This window comes from Pteropus alecto, unplaced genomic scaffold (assembly GCF_000325575.1).
Source record: "Pteropus alecto unplaced genomic scaffold, ASM32557v1 scaffold38, whole genome shotgun sequence".
Classification (NCBI taxonomy): Eukaryota; Metazoa; Chordata; class Mammalia; order Chiroptera; family Pteropodidae; genus Pteropus; species Pteropus alecto.
Genome location: NW_006442512.1, coordinates 11146743 through 11160072, shown reverse-complemented (window position 1 = coordinate 11160072; position 13330 = coordinate 11146743).

The following is a 13330-nucleotide window of genomic DNA, read 5'->3' as shown; positions in this document are numbered from 1 at the left end:
GTTGCTTTCATTTTTTGACAATTATAAATAAAATTGCTATAAACATTTATTTGCAGTTTTTTGTATGAGCATAAGTTTCAAATCAGTTTGATAAATACCTAGGTGTTAATTGCTGGATGATGAACTAAGACTGTTTAGCTATATAAGAAACTGCCAAACTGTTTTCCAAAGTGGCTGTTTCTTTTTGCATTCTTGCCAGCAATAAATGTGTTTTCTCTTTTTTCTCTCTACAACCTATTCAGCCCATTCACCAATTGAATACAGTCACGTGTCTGAGTTTTCAACCTAATAATGATGCTGTCCACTACACTTTTTATCAGTCATCATTTACTGAATTCACTAATTTAACTAATTTTCCATCTTTTTCATAGTTTTTTTTATTAACTATAGACATTACTTTGGCACTTTCCAGAGTGGCCTCACATAGCGAATTTCCTCTTCTTTCTGGGTACACTATACTGTTGATTCATTAACACTGAGCTCACAGCCAACAGCACTATACCTCATGCTTTATCAAACTCAGGTTTGTTTTTTTTTTTTTTTCTCTATAAGGCACCTCACAGCTTTCTTGTGCTCAAGAATGTTACACAGCACTTCAGCACTGTGATTAGTGGCCATTTGAAACATTTAAATCACCAAGAAATAGATCAAATATGTAAAAATATGCACCTTGAAATAGATCCTGAAAAGGACACTTATTTTCAACATGAACGCTGAAGCAAGAAGGCAGAGTACAGCCTTGTTCAATCTCAGGTGAGAATAAGCATGTCCAGGTATTTAGATTTTTTTCACTGTTCTGTGAAAGTATACAAGTGACTACAGTGCCCTGAGTATTGACTTGGGGCTTACAAATGAACTTTAGCAAGTAGTCAAATTCCCAAACATGTAATTCATTAATAATGAGACATGACTGTATATAAATTATATATGTGCACATTTGTATATGAAAATTTTATTTTGCAGAGTAGCAAACAATTAGAGTTGCTGGATGTGAAAATTCTCAGCTGAAGTTAAACAAGATGATGCTTAACCATCTTGTTTTAATCCTATGCAGAGATGACAGAAGGATAGAAATAATAGGCAGACATGTAATGTTGTGCAAGAAGCTCTAGTACTGGGGCCATTTGAAGAGGTTTGAATTCCAACTCAGGCTCCTGTTAATGCAGCAGCCTCAGGCAAGTTCTTTTTAGGATTTAAAATTATAATACATGCTAAATAAATATATTTTCCCCAAAAAAGAGTGGTTCATCATTCACTAACTTTATGTTCATAAAGACTTCATAAAACAAAACTACCATGGATAATGAAAACTAACTATATACGTACATGTGTGTGTACAAAATATATAATTACATATACCATACATATAAACAATTGTATGTGCAAGTGTGTGTGAGTGTGTGTGTGTGTGTGTGTGTGTGTGTGTGTTTATAGGCCACATTGAAAAATTATCTTACATTCATACAATGGAACACACTATTCAGCTACAAATTGGTATACATTCTCAAAAACATTATGCCAAGTGAAAGAAGCCAGAACCAAGAGACTACATTTTCTATGGTTCCATTTACATAAAATTCTCAGAAAGGGCAAATGTATTGAGACTAAATGTAGATTACTGGTGGCCTGAGGCTGTGAGTAAAGTGAGTATTAGCTATTGATAGACATGAGAGAACTTAGTGGAGAAAAGAAAATGCTCTAAAGGTGAATATTAGAGATGGCTACCCCACTCAATAAAGTTAACAAATCACCACAGAATTGTACACTTGAAATGGTTAAATTTTACTATGTATATGTTCTATATCATAACTGTTATCTACCAAACTTTTAAAATAATAAGGATGACTTTTTAAACTAATTGTTTTACTTTTGGAGGCGATCTAGCTAGTTTCTACCACATCATTTTGGCTTCCCTCCACTGGAATATTTAAAGGGCTCAGGATGAGAAGAGAAATACACAGTAGGAAAGATATTGCAAGATTTCAGATGAGAAATAATTGCAGATGAAACATGGGTGGTAGTTGAACAATTTCTGAGAATTATTGAGGATTTTGAAGTATTTTAGAGGTTAACAAATAAATGTTTGTGGAATGAATTCAGGCAAATACAATACAATTTAGATATGTGTTTGTCACAGACAGAAAGGAGAAAAAATGTTACTTAAAATCGTGGACCTTAGCAACAGATGAATGGAGTTGCCATTTATTGATGGAAACCATCTAAGAAGGGGTATGTTTAAGAAAGAGAGAAACCATAAGTTCCTTTATGTCCTATGTAAAGTTTAGATACTCAATTCCGAAGTTAAGAAGAAAGAGTAGTTTTGAACATGAAAATTTCGCAATATAAATAAATTATTTAAAACCACAGGAACTGCTGTTATGCAATCAACTACTATAGATAGAGAAGAGAAGTGATTTGAGACAAAGACCTGAACCACTACAACATTCAGATAATGAAGAAATGACAGCAGCAACAAGAAGGACAACAAAAGGGACTGGAAAGATTAGAACAAGAATTTAAAGGTCATAGTGCTTAAGTCATAACTGTGGAATAATGATTTACTAAATATTAAAAAAAATAAATATTTTTTTGAAATTTTATGACCCCTTTCCCTTTTTTAAAGTCCTTATTTAAGGTATGTTATAAAATGTGGCAGAGGTAATACCAATTATTTATATCGAGTGCTCTTAGCAAGATACATGGTGTCCCAGACTCTATAACTAATTGCAGTTGTCCTTTGGTATCTATCTGCAGGAGATTGTTTCCTGGTCTTCCAATGAATCCAAAAACCAAAATCCATGGATGCTTAAGTCACTTATATGAAATGGTCCAGCATTTGCATATAACCTATGCAATTCTCCTGTATACTTTAAATCAACTCTAGATTAGCTGTAATATCTAATATAATGTAAATGTTATATAAATAGTTATTATAATCTACTGTATAGAGAATAATGACAAGGGGGGAAAAATAAGCCTACACATGTTTAATACAGAAGCAATCATTGCAGGTACTAACTACACAGTACACATCAAGAACATAACATTTTTTTTTTCTGAATATTTTCAGTATGTGGTTGGTAGAATTCACAAATGCAGAACCCTTGGATATGGAGGGCTGAATGTACATTTATCAAAATTCCTTGTAGGTGAGGGTGGACATATTAAATCCTGGCCAAAGTTATGTAAGCCAAAGTGAATTTGTTAGCTACCTCTTTCAAGAGATATTTTTTCTTGCTTCTTTGTCACTCCATTCCATTACCTATAAAATTGATGCCAAATCTTGGATCATATGGTTTAGATCCTTGTTTTAGGATTGATGGAATGTACATTGTAGGTCTTTGAAAATGTCCTAGAATTAGGGGCACCATTCTAACCTTGGACTGCTTGCCTCCAGGTTGATTTAAGTGATTTTTAAAAATCAAAATAAACCTCTATTCTGTTTAAGGTACTGTTATGTATCATTTTTGTTACTCATAGCCAAACTCATTTTAAAATGTTAGAAATAATTTAAGGTAATAATTACTTTAAGAAATAAGAAAAAAATAAATTTACTTTCAAAGCTAAAGTACCAGAATTACATTGAATTTTAGTTCAAAGTAAATGTTAATGGAGATTATTTATCAAAAGTGGAATTTAAGAAAAAAAGAAAGTCATAGAGGCAACCGTTGGCATAAACTAGGAAGAAACTAGGCAAATAAGAGTCAGTGTTGCATTGTAATCTAAAGTATAGATTATATAAATTGACAAAAAAAAGGTTCGTTAAATTTTCTGAGTCATATATTCTTAAATAAAGTGTTTAAATTTTCAACTATAGTTGGATTATTGATATAACAGAAATATAACATCTAGTACATAAAAAAAAAATTGTCTGTCTATTGTTCTTAACACAATCCCTGGAATATAATTTATTTGCTCAATCTGAGTTGTGTTATTTGCTTTACTGTTTTATTTTGTGTTCCTTTTTTAATACTACAAGATTCACAGTTTTATCTCTTAGACCAATTCAAGCTCTAAGTATAGTGGCTTGCATAAATCAATGACAAAAATAATTATAAAATTTAAAAGTTCTTCCTTCTTTAAACTTTTTTCATAATATTACTGAGGAATATATCTTAATGGAATTAAATAAAATGGTTCTTACAAATTATATGATACAATTTGTAAAACATAAAACTGAGGCTTAGAAAGTTTTTTACCTTTCTTAACATGTTTTTTAAAATAATGTTTTTGAATTAATTTTTTGTCATAAAAATACAAAATTATTGAATATCATTTTAGCAATACAAATTAGCCTTTGTTTAAATTTTTTATACTTAAATCTCTAGGTCATTGTGTATAAACAAGTAAAGAAGCATGTCAATGTATTAGAACTCTTTTAAGTATTCTTACTGTATACTACATATGGTTTGCCATAAGGTAAAGAAGTATAGTGAAGAGTAGGAAGAATGGCAATTCAAATCTTGTACCAATTTCACCTTCCATTAAAACTGTATTATTATATTTATATAATTTAGTGGAATTATATGTCTGTGAAGAGGCAAACGCACTGGCTGTGGTTATCAGCTTTAACAACTATTCAGATAAATATGCGTTGAATAGAGGTCAATATATCACGATTTGTTTAAATCACTATTATTTCCATAGTATTTATGCATTAAGAGCTGCTGAAGCTTGGGAAAAGAGAAACTTAATAAAGTTGAGAACGTGTTTAAGTAGGTGAAAGATTTTTGAAGTCTTTTTTCTTTTCATTATTAGACCAAGTAATATAGATACATTCCAAATCTAATATTCTGATTGAAAACACTTGATGTTTAATCTTTTTTTTTTCCTGCATAGAGAAAAATGCATCAAAATTGCAAAGAAATATTCTTATTTCTTTGCTTCTTGATACTTATTTTTATTAGATACAGCACTGGCTAGAAACTAAAGTAGTGGTTAGCAAGCCAGAGAGTGAGAAAATAAGTTTCATGAAATGAAAGCTGTATTTGGTGAATAACCTAGAGCTACTTCTTATATTTTTCACTGTGATGCTACTATTTCTGAAGTTTTCACTAGACCACAACTTATATGTTTACTTTATGTTTTTCTTTTAAACACATAATATAGACCCAGGCAAAGATATGGTAATATCTATAGAGCATGTTGTAAATGTTTTAAAAGTAGACATTTCATGGTGTCAAATAACAATCACTATTAACAGAAAAGTGAAAGGACATTTAAGATAAGAATTATATGATATATTTTGGATATTTTAAATATTTATAAAACCAAAAAGCTTATTTTTATACTTGTATAGGGTCTACACTAGTTGCATAAGAGATTTTAGTTAAATGTTTATTACTTTAGCCAAATCTCTTTGCTCTTTGGTCTTTATAGGAAACTATCAAGATATTTACTAAAGTAAATAATAAAATTGACTATATTTAATTCAATTATGATCTCATTCATTCGTTTAGCAAGCATTCCTCGTGTCATGTAAGTCTTGGGAATTATGGTAGTGAATAATAAAAGGTATTTTTATAAATTTTGCTTATTTGTCAAGAAAGAGAAAAACACATAAACAGCCAAATAAGTCACATTCATATACTCACAAGTGTTATAACACAAATAAAATAGGATACTGGGAAACAGAGCAAGAGTGGTGTGTATACGTGTGTGTGTGGGTGTGGGTGTGTGAGTGGGTGTGTGTGTGTGTATTTCAGCAAAAATACCCAGAGCAGTCTTCCCTGAGGAAGGATATATTCTCTGTTTCTAATGCTAAGAAGAAGGAAGCCATATGATGACAGATTTATTTTTTAAATATTATCAATAATTACTTTATTTTTAATTTTTAAATATTTTTATTTTTAATTATAGTTGACATACAATATTATATTAGTTTTAGGTGTACAACATAATGATTAGACATTTATATAACTTACAAAGTGACCACTCTGATAAACCTAGTATCCATCTGACATCATACTTAGTTATTACACTATTATTCACTATATTCCCTATGCTATATTTTATATCCCAATGACTGTATTGTAACTATCAACTTGTACTTCTTATTCTCTTCCCACTTTTCAACCACCCTCTAAATCCCCTTTATATCTGGCAACAATCGAAATGTTCTCTATCTATAAGTTTGTTTTCTTTTTGTTTGTTTATTTTGTTCTTAACACATATAAGTATAATCATATGGCATTTGTCTTTTTCTGTCTAATTTTCTTGACTCAGCACAATATCCCTGAACATCCATCCATGTTGTTACAAATGGCAAGAGTTCACTCTATTTTATGGCTGAGCAATATTCCATTGTATATACATGTACCACTACTTTATCCATTCATCTATTGATAGACAGGTTGCTTCCAGGTCTTGGCTATTTAAATAGTGCAATGAACCTATGGATGCATATGTCTTTTTGAATTAGTGTTTTGGGTTTCTTCAGATAAATACTCAGAGGTGAGATTACTGAGTCATTCTTTGTCTCTTGTTATAGCCTTCGTTTTAAACTTGTTTTTTGTTTGTTCGTTTGTTTGTTTTTTGGTCTGATATAAGTATTGCTATCCCAGCTTTTTTGTTTGTTTTCATTTTCATAAAATATCTTCCATTCTTTTACCTTTAGTCTGTGCATATTTTTTGATCTGAAGAGAGTCTCTTTTAAGCAGTGTATGTAAGGGTCTTGTTTTCTTACCATTCAGCTATCTTATTTCTTTTGACTGAAATATTTAATCCATTTACATTTAAAGTAATTGTTGATAGATATGTAATGATTGTCATTTTATTTATCATTTTTACAATCTTTTTTCTTCTTAAAGAAGTTCCTGTAACATTTTTTTATAATACTAGTTTGGTGGTGATGAATTGCTTTAGCATTTTCTTGACTGAGAAGCTCTTTATCTGTCCTTCGATTCTAAATAATAGTTTTGATAGGTAGAGTAATCTTGGTTGTAGGTCATTGCTTTTCATCACTTTGATTATTCCCTGCCAATCCCTTCAGGCCTGCAAAATTTCTGTTGAGAATCTGACAGTCTTATGGAAGCTCTCTTTTAGGTAACTAACTGCTCTTCTTGCTGCTTTTAAGATTTGCTCTTTGTCTTTAACCTTTGACATTAACCTTTGACATTTTAATTATGATGTGTCTTGGTGTGAGCCTCTTTGGGTTTACTTTGTTTGGGACTCTCTATGTTTCCCGGGCTTGTATGTCTATTTCCTTTGGCAGGTTAGGGAAGTTTTTTATCCTTATTTCTTTCAATAGGTTTTCAATCCCTTGCTCTCTCTCTTCTCCTCTGGTACCCATATGTCACAAATGTCAGTATGCTTGATGTTGTCCCAGAAGCCTCTTAAATTATCATTTTTTTAAAATTCTTTTTACTTTTTGAAGTTCTGATTGGGTATTTTCAGCTAACTTGTCTTCCAAATTGTTGATTTAGTCTTCTGCTTCATCTGATCTACTATTGATTCCTTCCAATGTATTCTTTATTTTAGTTATTGTATTCTTCATTTCTGACAGATTCTTTTTTGTGTTTCCTATCTCTTAGTTGAAGTTCTCACTGAGATCATTGATCATCCTTATACCAGTGTTTTGAACTCTACATCTGGTAGATTGCTTATCTCCATTTTGTTTGATTCTTTTTCTGGAGCTTTATACTGTTCTTTTATTTGTTTCTTCATCTCTCCATTTTGGTTACCCTGCTATCTTTGTTTCTATGTATTAGAATAGCTATATCTCTGGTCTTAGTAGGTTTGTCTTGTGTAGTAAGTGTCTTATGGGGCCCAGTGGCACAGTATACTGGTCACCTGAGCTGAGTGCTCCAGATGTGTCCCTTATGAGTGGCATGTGTGTTCTCTTGTCGTAGTTGAGTTTTAGGTACTGTTTGCACATTAATGAGAGGGATTTCCCCTCAGGCTTTTGGTTATGAGTACTGGTCGTGGCTATAGTGGAAAGCTCTTGTGCGTGGCTAACCCTACAAATCAGGATTCACTTTAGCGAGGCTCTGGTGCCTGCCCAGTCTGCCTTTTGGGTGTGTCATTGTGGAGGTAGTTGGATGATATTCTCATGTGATCTAAAGCTGACCACTAAGTGTGGGGCCTCTTGGGCAAGTTTTTGTTGCAGGTTGAGTTCAGTCACTACCTGTGCTCTTCCTGAGGCCACTTGGTATGAACTACAAAGTGATCTGCAGATGGTTGATCCTTGTGCTGGATTAGAGGTGCCTGTGAGAGGCTAAGCTGCAAACAGAGACTGGCTGCCACTACTGCTAGGCTTGGTGCGGCTTAGAAAGTGGTACTTAGCCTGCCGAGGCCAGACACTGCTTGTTTGGAAATTGTAAACCTTTGATTGATTTTAGAAAAGTTCGAAGCATGAGCTAAGATAGGCCATTGGTATGGAAAAGCCACTAGAAGCTGCTTGAAATTCAGGTGTGACGGGGCTTCAGGGACTCACCACAGTGGAGCAAATGGTGTTAGCCAAGTTGATGGTGACTCAGATATGGTGCCCACCTGAGTCTGCTCACTGGATAGGTAGAGGGCTCAACAAAGGAACAATGGCTTCTGCCAGCCCTTCTGTTTGAAAGAAAGCTGTCCCTTCAGCCCTCACCCTGAAGCCAGATAATCCAGTTCCTCCCTGTATATCTCTGGCTCCTTTCAAGCTTTTGCTTCAGTGCTGGAGCTCAGAGTGAGTCTGTCAGTGAGTAAATTTGTGTGAGGGCCCTTTAAAAGAACTGCCTGGAACCCCAGCGGACCTCTGTCTCATTCAGCCACAATCCTCACTGGTTTTCACAGCCCTAAATTGTGGGGACTTCTCTTCCCCATGCTGGAACCCTGGGCTTGGGAGTCTTGTGTGGGGCTGAGACCCCTCGCTCCTTATGGGGGACCTCAACAGCCGAGACATCCCCCTCCTGATTTTTAACCAGGGGCCAGCCTATTCTGCTTCTTCACCCTTGCTAACAGTCTTGATGTGGCTTCTGTGTGTCCTTAGTTATAGGACTTCTGTTCAGCAAGAATTCAGGTGATTCTCAGTTGTGGTTGTTCTATAGTTTGGTTGTTAATTTTGATATGGTTGTTTTTAGAGCCCAGCACAGCGTTTATCTACTTCACCATCTTGACTAGAAACCTAGATGATAAGTTTAATTAAAATTCTTTTTTCCCCAGCTTTATTTAGTTACCATTGACATATAATACTGTAAGTTTAAAGTGTACAATGTGTTGATTTGATACCCCTTATATATTGCAAAATGATTACTAACATAGCATTAGCTAGCACCTCCATCATGTCACATAATTACTCTTTCTTTTCTGTTGTGAGCACATTATAGACACACTTTCTCTTGATAAAGGAAGCACACATACTAAACTTTTATATGAGATAAATAGTGTGGTTGTGGATCAGAAGGAAGTAGAATACAACATTTTTTTTAAATACCAGAATTTATACCATGACCTAAGATATGCATCAGAATTGCTTTTATTAAACTTTAAACATTTTCTACATATTTGAATTTACAGATGTATAGACTGATAGATAAATAGATATAGAGATTATGTATGTATGCATATGCATACAGACTCACAATAAAAAATGCACATCTTAATTTTCTCTAGATTATGGTTGATTTAAAAAACTGCTTTTCTAAAAGGACTCTAGCCTCACTGTCCACTGTCTAATAAGGTAGTCACTAGTCAAATGTGGTTATTTTAATTGTAATTAATGAAAATGAAATGAAATACAAATTCAATTCCTTATTAATATTAACTACTTTAAGTAATCAATAGCTCTACTTGGTTAAAGGTTATTGTTTTAGACGGTGAAGTTAAAGAATATTTATGCCACTGAAGAAAGTTCTATTGGATAGAGTTGGTTTAATCAACTGGGTAATATTAAGGAACTGATTCTGCTCCTGGATTATTTTTGTTCATTTTGTCCTGCTGTATTCAGTTGGACATCTAGTTGAGAACAAAATGAATATTTAAAAATTTGGACAAAATATTGTATATCCTAAGTTAGATGGTTCACTTATAGATTTAATATATTTTACAATAATATATTGTATGGACATGTATTGTGGCATTTCTTAGAAAGGATATAATTTATCTTAAACAGATGCAATAATTAGCCAATAATTATTCTAATTTAATACTTATCCCAGCTTTTTGGATATTAGGTTGGAAATTTAGTTCATGGGAATATATTAAGGTTGATTAAGTATAAAAGCAAAGGAATGTGACCCTTCAATAATGAAAGCAGAATAAGTACTTATATTATTTTCCTTTGTAATATCATATTTGTGAAAAATTGGTATGCGTATGACTGTAGCGTATTCTTCAAGGCAGAACAATTATTTCCTCTAGGAAATTTCAATTCATCTATGTTTCAGTTTAAGTTTAATTAATTAACTTTTTGAGAAAATTCAAAATAGAAAATAGAAAAGGCTATACAGTTAAATACGAAGTATTGGAATCTTTGATTTTATAAATTATATTTTAATCTATCAGTTCTGTTTCACTGGAGAACCCTAACTCATACATATATGATGATCATGGTTTTCTCCTCTGAAAATTTTTCTGAGCTACATGGGAAGGTGAATATGTGTGTATTTGTGTGTGCATGTGCATGTATGTGTATACACACACACACACATATATATATATATACTACACTGATGAAAAAAGTGAAATATTAATATTAGCTAATGTTAATGAAAGGATTATGTATTTTTCTTTACTGTTTTCTTCAGCGCTCTAGTTTCTATGTTATACAGCTTCTATTATTAGTAGTAACGGTAGTAGTAGAAAATTTTAAATATAAAATGATAAAAATGTATGCATGCTCCATAGCAAATTCGCAGATACTATTAACTTTTCTTAAGTAATCTGTCTTCAAGATTCTTATCTTTGTGATAATTTGAGTTTGATTTCAATTATAATATAACATGTTTAACAAAAGCAGACTGAAAAAATAGACATGTTGCTAGACAAATAGAATAATTAGGAAAGGCAAATGCATAAATAATAGAATTGGAAAATGTCTGTTAGTTAAGACAAACAATTTGATAACTGGCAGCAGTGTATGCTGTGTTACATTAGATTCTATGAATGTACAAACTTACACATGTGTACACACACACACACACACACACACACACTCACACACACGACCATGATGTTATTTATCCAATAATTCAACTGTATAATAATTTTAACTTTAATCTACAGCCATCAACAAACTCTTTTTATAAACCATTCCAATAAGACTCTTAAGAGAATTCAGGAGAGCAAATTAAATATAAAGTTATAAATTTTTTATTTTATTTCTTGGGAGAACTTTTGTAAATTTGAAGACTTTCTAGCTAGTCTTCCACCACCATTGTTGTAAACACATTATTCCCCAAATCATAACCTGTGTCTACACAGAAATAAACTTGAAAATTAAAACTTCCACCTGAGTTAATGTACCGAATCGTATTTATTAAAAATCATTGTGTTGGCTTAGCCATGCTATGGGAACTCTGCCAAATGTTACCCATCCATATCATTTTGGTTCCAAGTTTATAGAAGATGAGTAAACATCCTGCTTAATCTCATCATTACTCTATGTTTTGAAGTCGTCTGACTGCATTCCAAGCCTGAGGGCTATTATCAAAAACCTTTTTATATATTCTACCTTTTCTTATATCACATGTATAGATATGTCTAGAAAAAAATGTTTCTAGAAATTACATATATATGAGATTTGGGGGTATTGTGAGTATGTTTTATATATTTCAACCATCTAGTATTTAACCATGAGCTCATATAAAGTAAGAGTAAGTCCTAACATCCAAGCTTTATAACTTGATCTTAATGCAAATAGTTTGTTTACAGAAAGCAAATAAATATATAGGTATCAGTTACGTAGGACAAAATGAAGTATATTTTCTTTAAATGAACAGACTGCTATTTGATAATGATCACTTAAATTTGCTTTATTTTGCTAAAGTTCATTCAGAATAATAGAGTTCATATACAAGTTTTTCATTCTTAGTAAATTGAATATGATACAAAGTAGTTATCAACTGCACAAATTGAAACTTAAGATATTATATTTTTAAAATATTATTTGTTATCACAGATGATAGATTTAAATTAGAATATGTTTTATACTACAGAAATACCATTTTTCATGTCCCCTCAAATATTTACTGTTAAAGACTTTAACTGCTTCTTAATCTCTTTTAAAGCAGGATTAATATAAAACCATTTAACAAGTTATGTTAGTATATTTCATTTTCTGAATTTCTCAAAGACTGTCATTTTAATTGAAAATATAGATTCAATTCACTACTAAATAGTACGTGCTAGAACTTATGATGCAATAATTATTCATACCATTATTGTTTTAAAATAATTATTCATACTGTTATTGCTCTAAAAATTAAGTCGTCGGCATATGTCCATGTTAATATTGCAAACAATTAGTCTTTTAGCCTTTATGCTTCTCTATATTGAAATTTCTAGTTTTACAAAATGCTACTGATCAACACACTGATTTTACATCCTTATTAAGCCTTTATTCTATAGTGCAGAAGAAGCCAATCTAGAATCTAAGATATAAATTCAACTTGGCACAGCTGTAACTTAGAATACACTACTGAAAGAGATTCTACATGTTTATTGAGCTATTTCACACTATTTTGCTGAAGTCATGAAAAAATTAATTGCATCACAGCTGCGATACTTGACCTTAAATGTGTAGATGATAGCAAATAACTTCAAACTAGTTACACAAGGAATACTTACGTAGTCTCATAAATGTCTTAATCAATATTGAATGTCTAATTGGCAGATGTTGTAAGACTTTAACATTATCTGTACTTAAGAGTAGTCTCATCTCATATATCTTCAGTTACTTTCTTAAGTGTAGTTAAATTAATTACAATAATTACATTAAATTCCTTATCTTGCGTTAAGAATGAGAGCTGTTTCAATTTATAAAAATGACTATCTGGGTCTGGAAAGATAAAAAATAGCTTTACTCAATTTCTGTTGATGTGATGGTAATGTCTATTAATTAAGTAGTTTTAAAAGGATAATTTTTTCAAAAAGATAGAAGAGAAAAAATCATAAAATAGTTTATTATAAATATTGTATGATATTGTAGATTTATTTTTTAATTTTACATTTTTAAAATATAAGGCAAATATAAGAATCACCCATAATCCTACCCTGTAGATAGTCATTGTTGAAATCTAAGACTGGCAACGTTTAGAGCTTTGCTTACTGTGTTTACAGTTTGGAGAATATACTTAAGATTAAATTGTTATCTTAACTTTTTATTCATTTATTCAATTATTCAATTATTTAT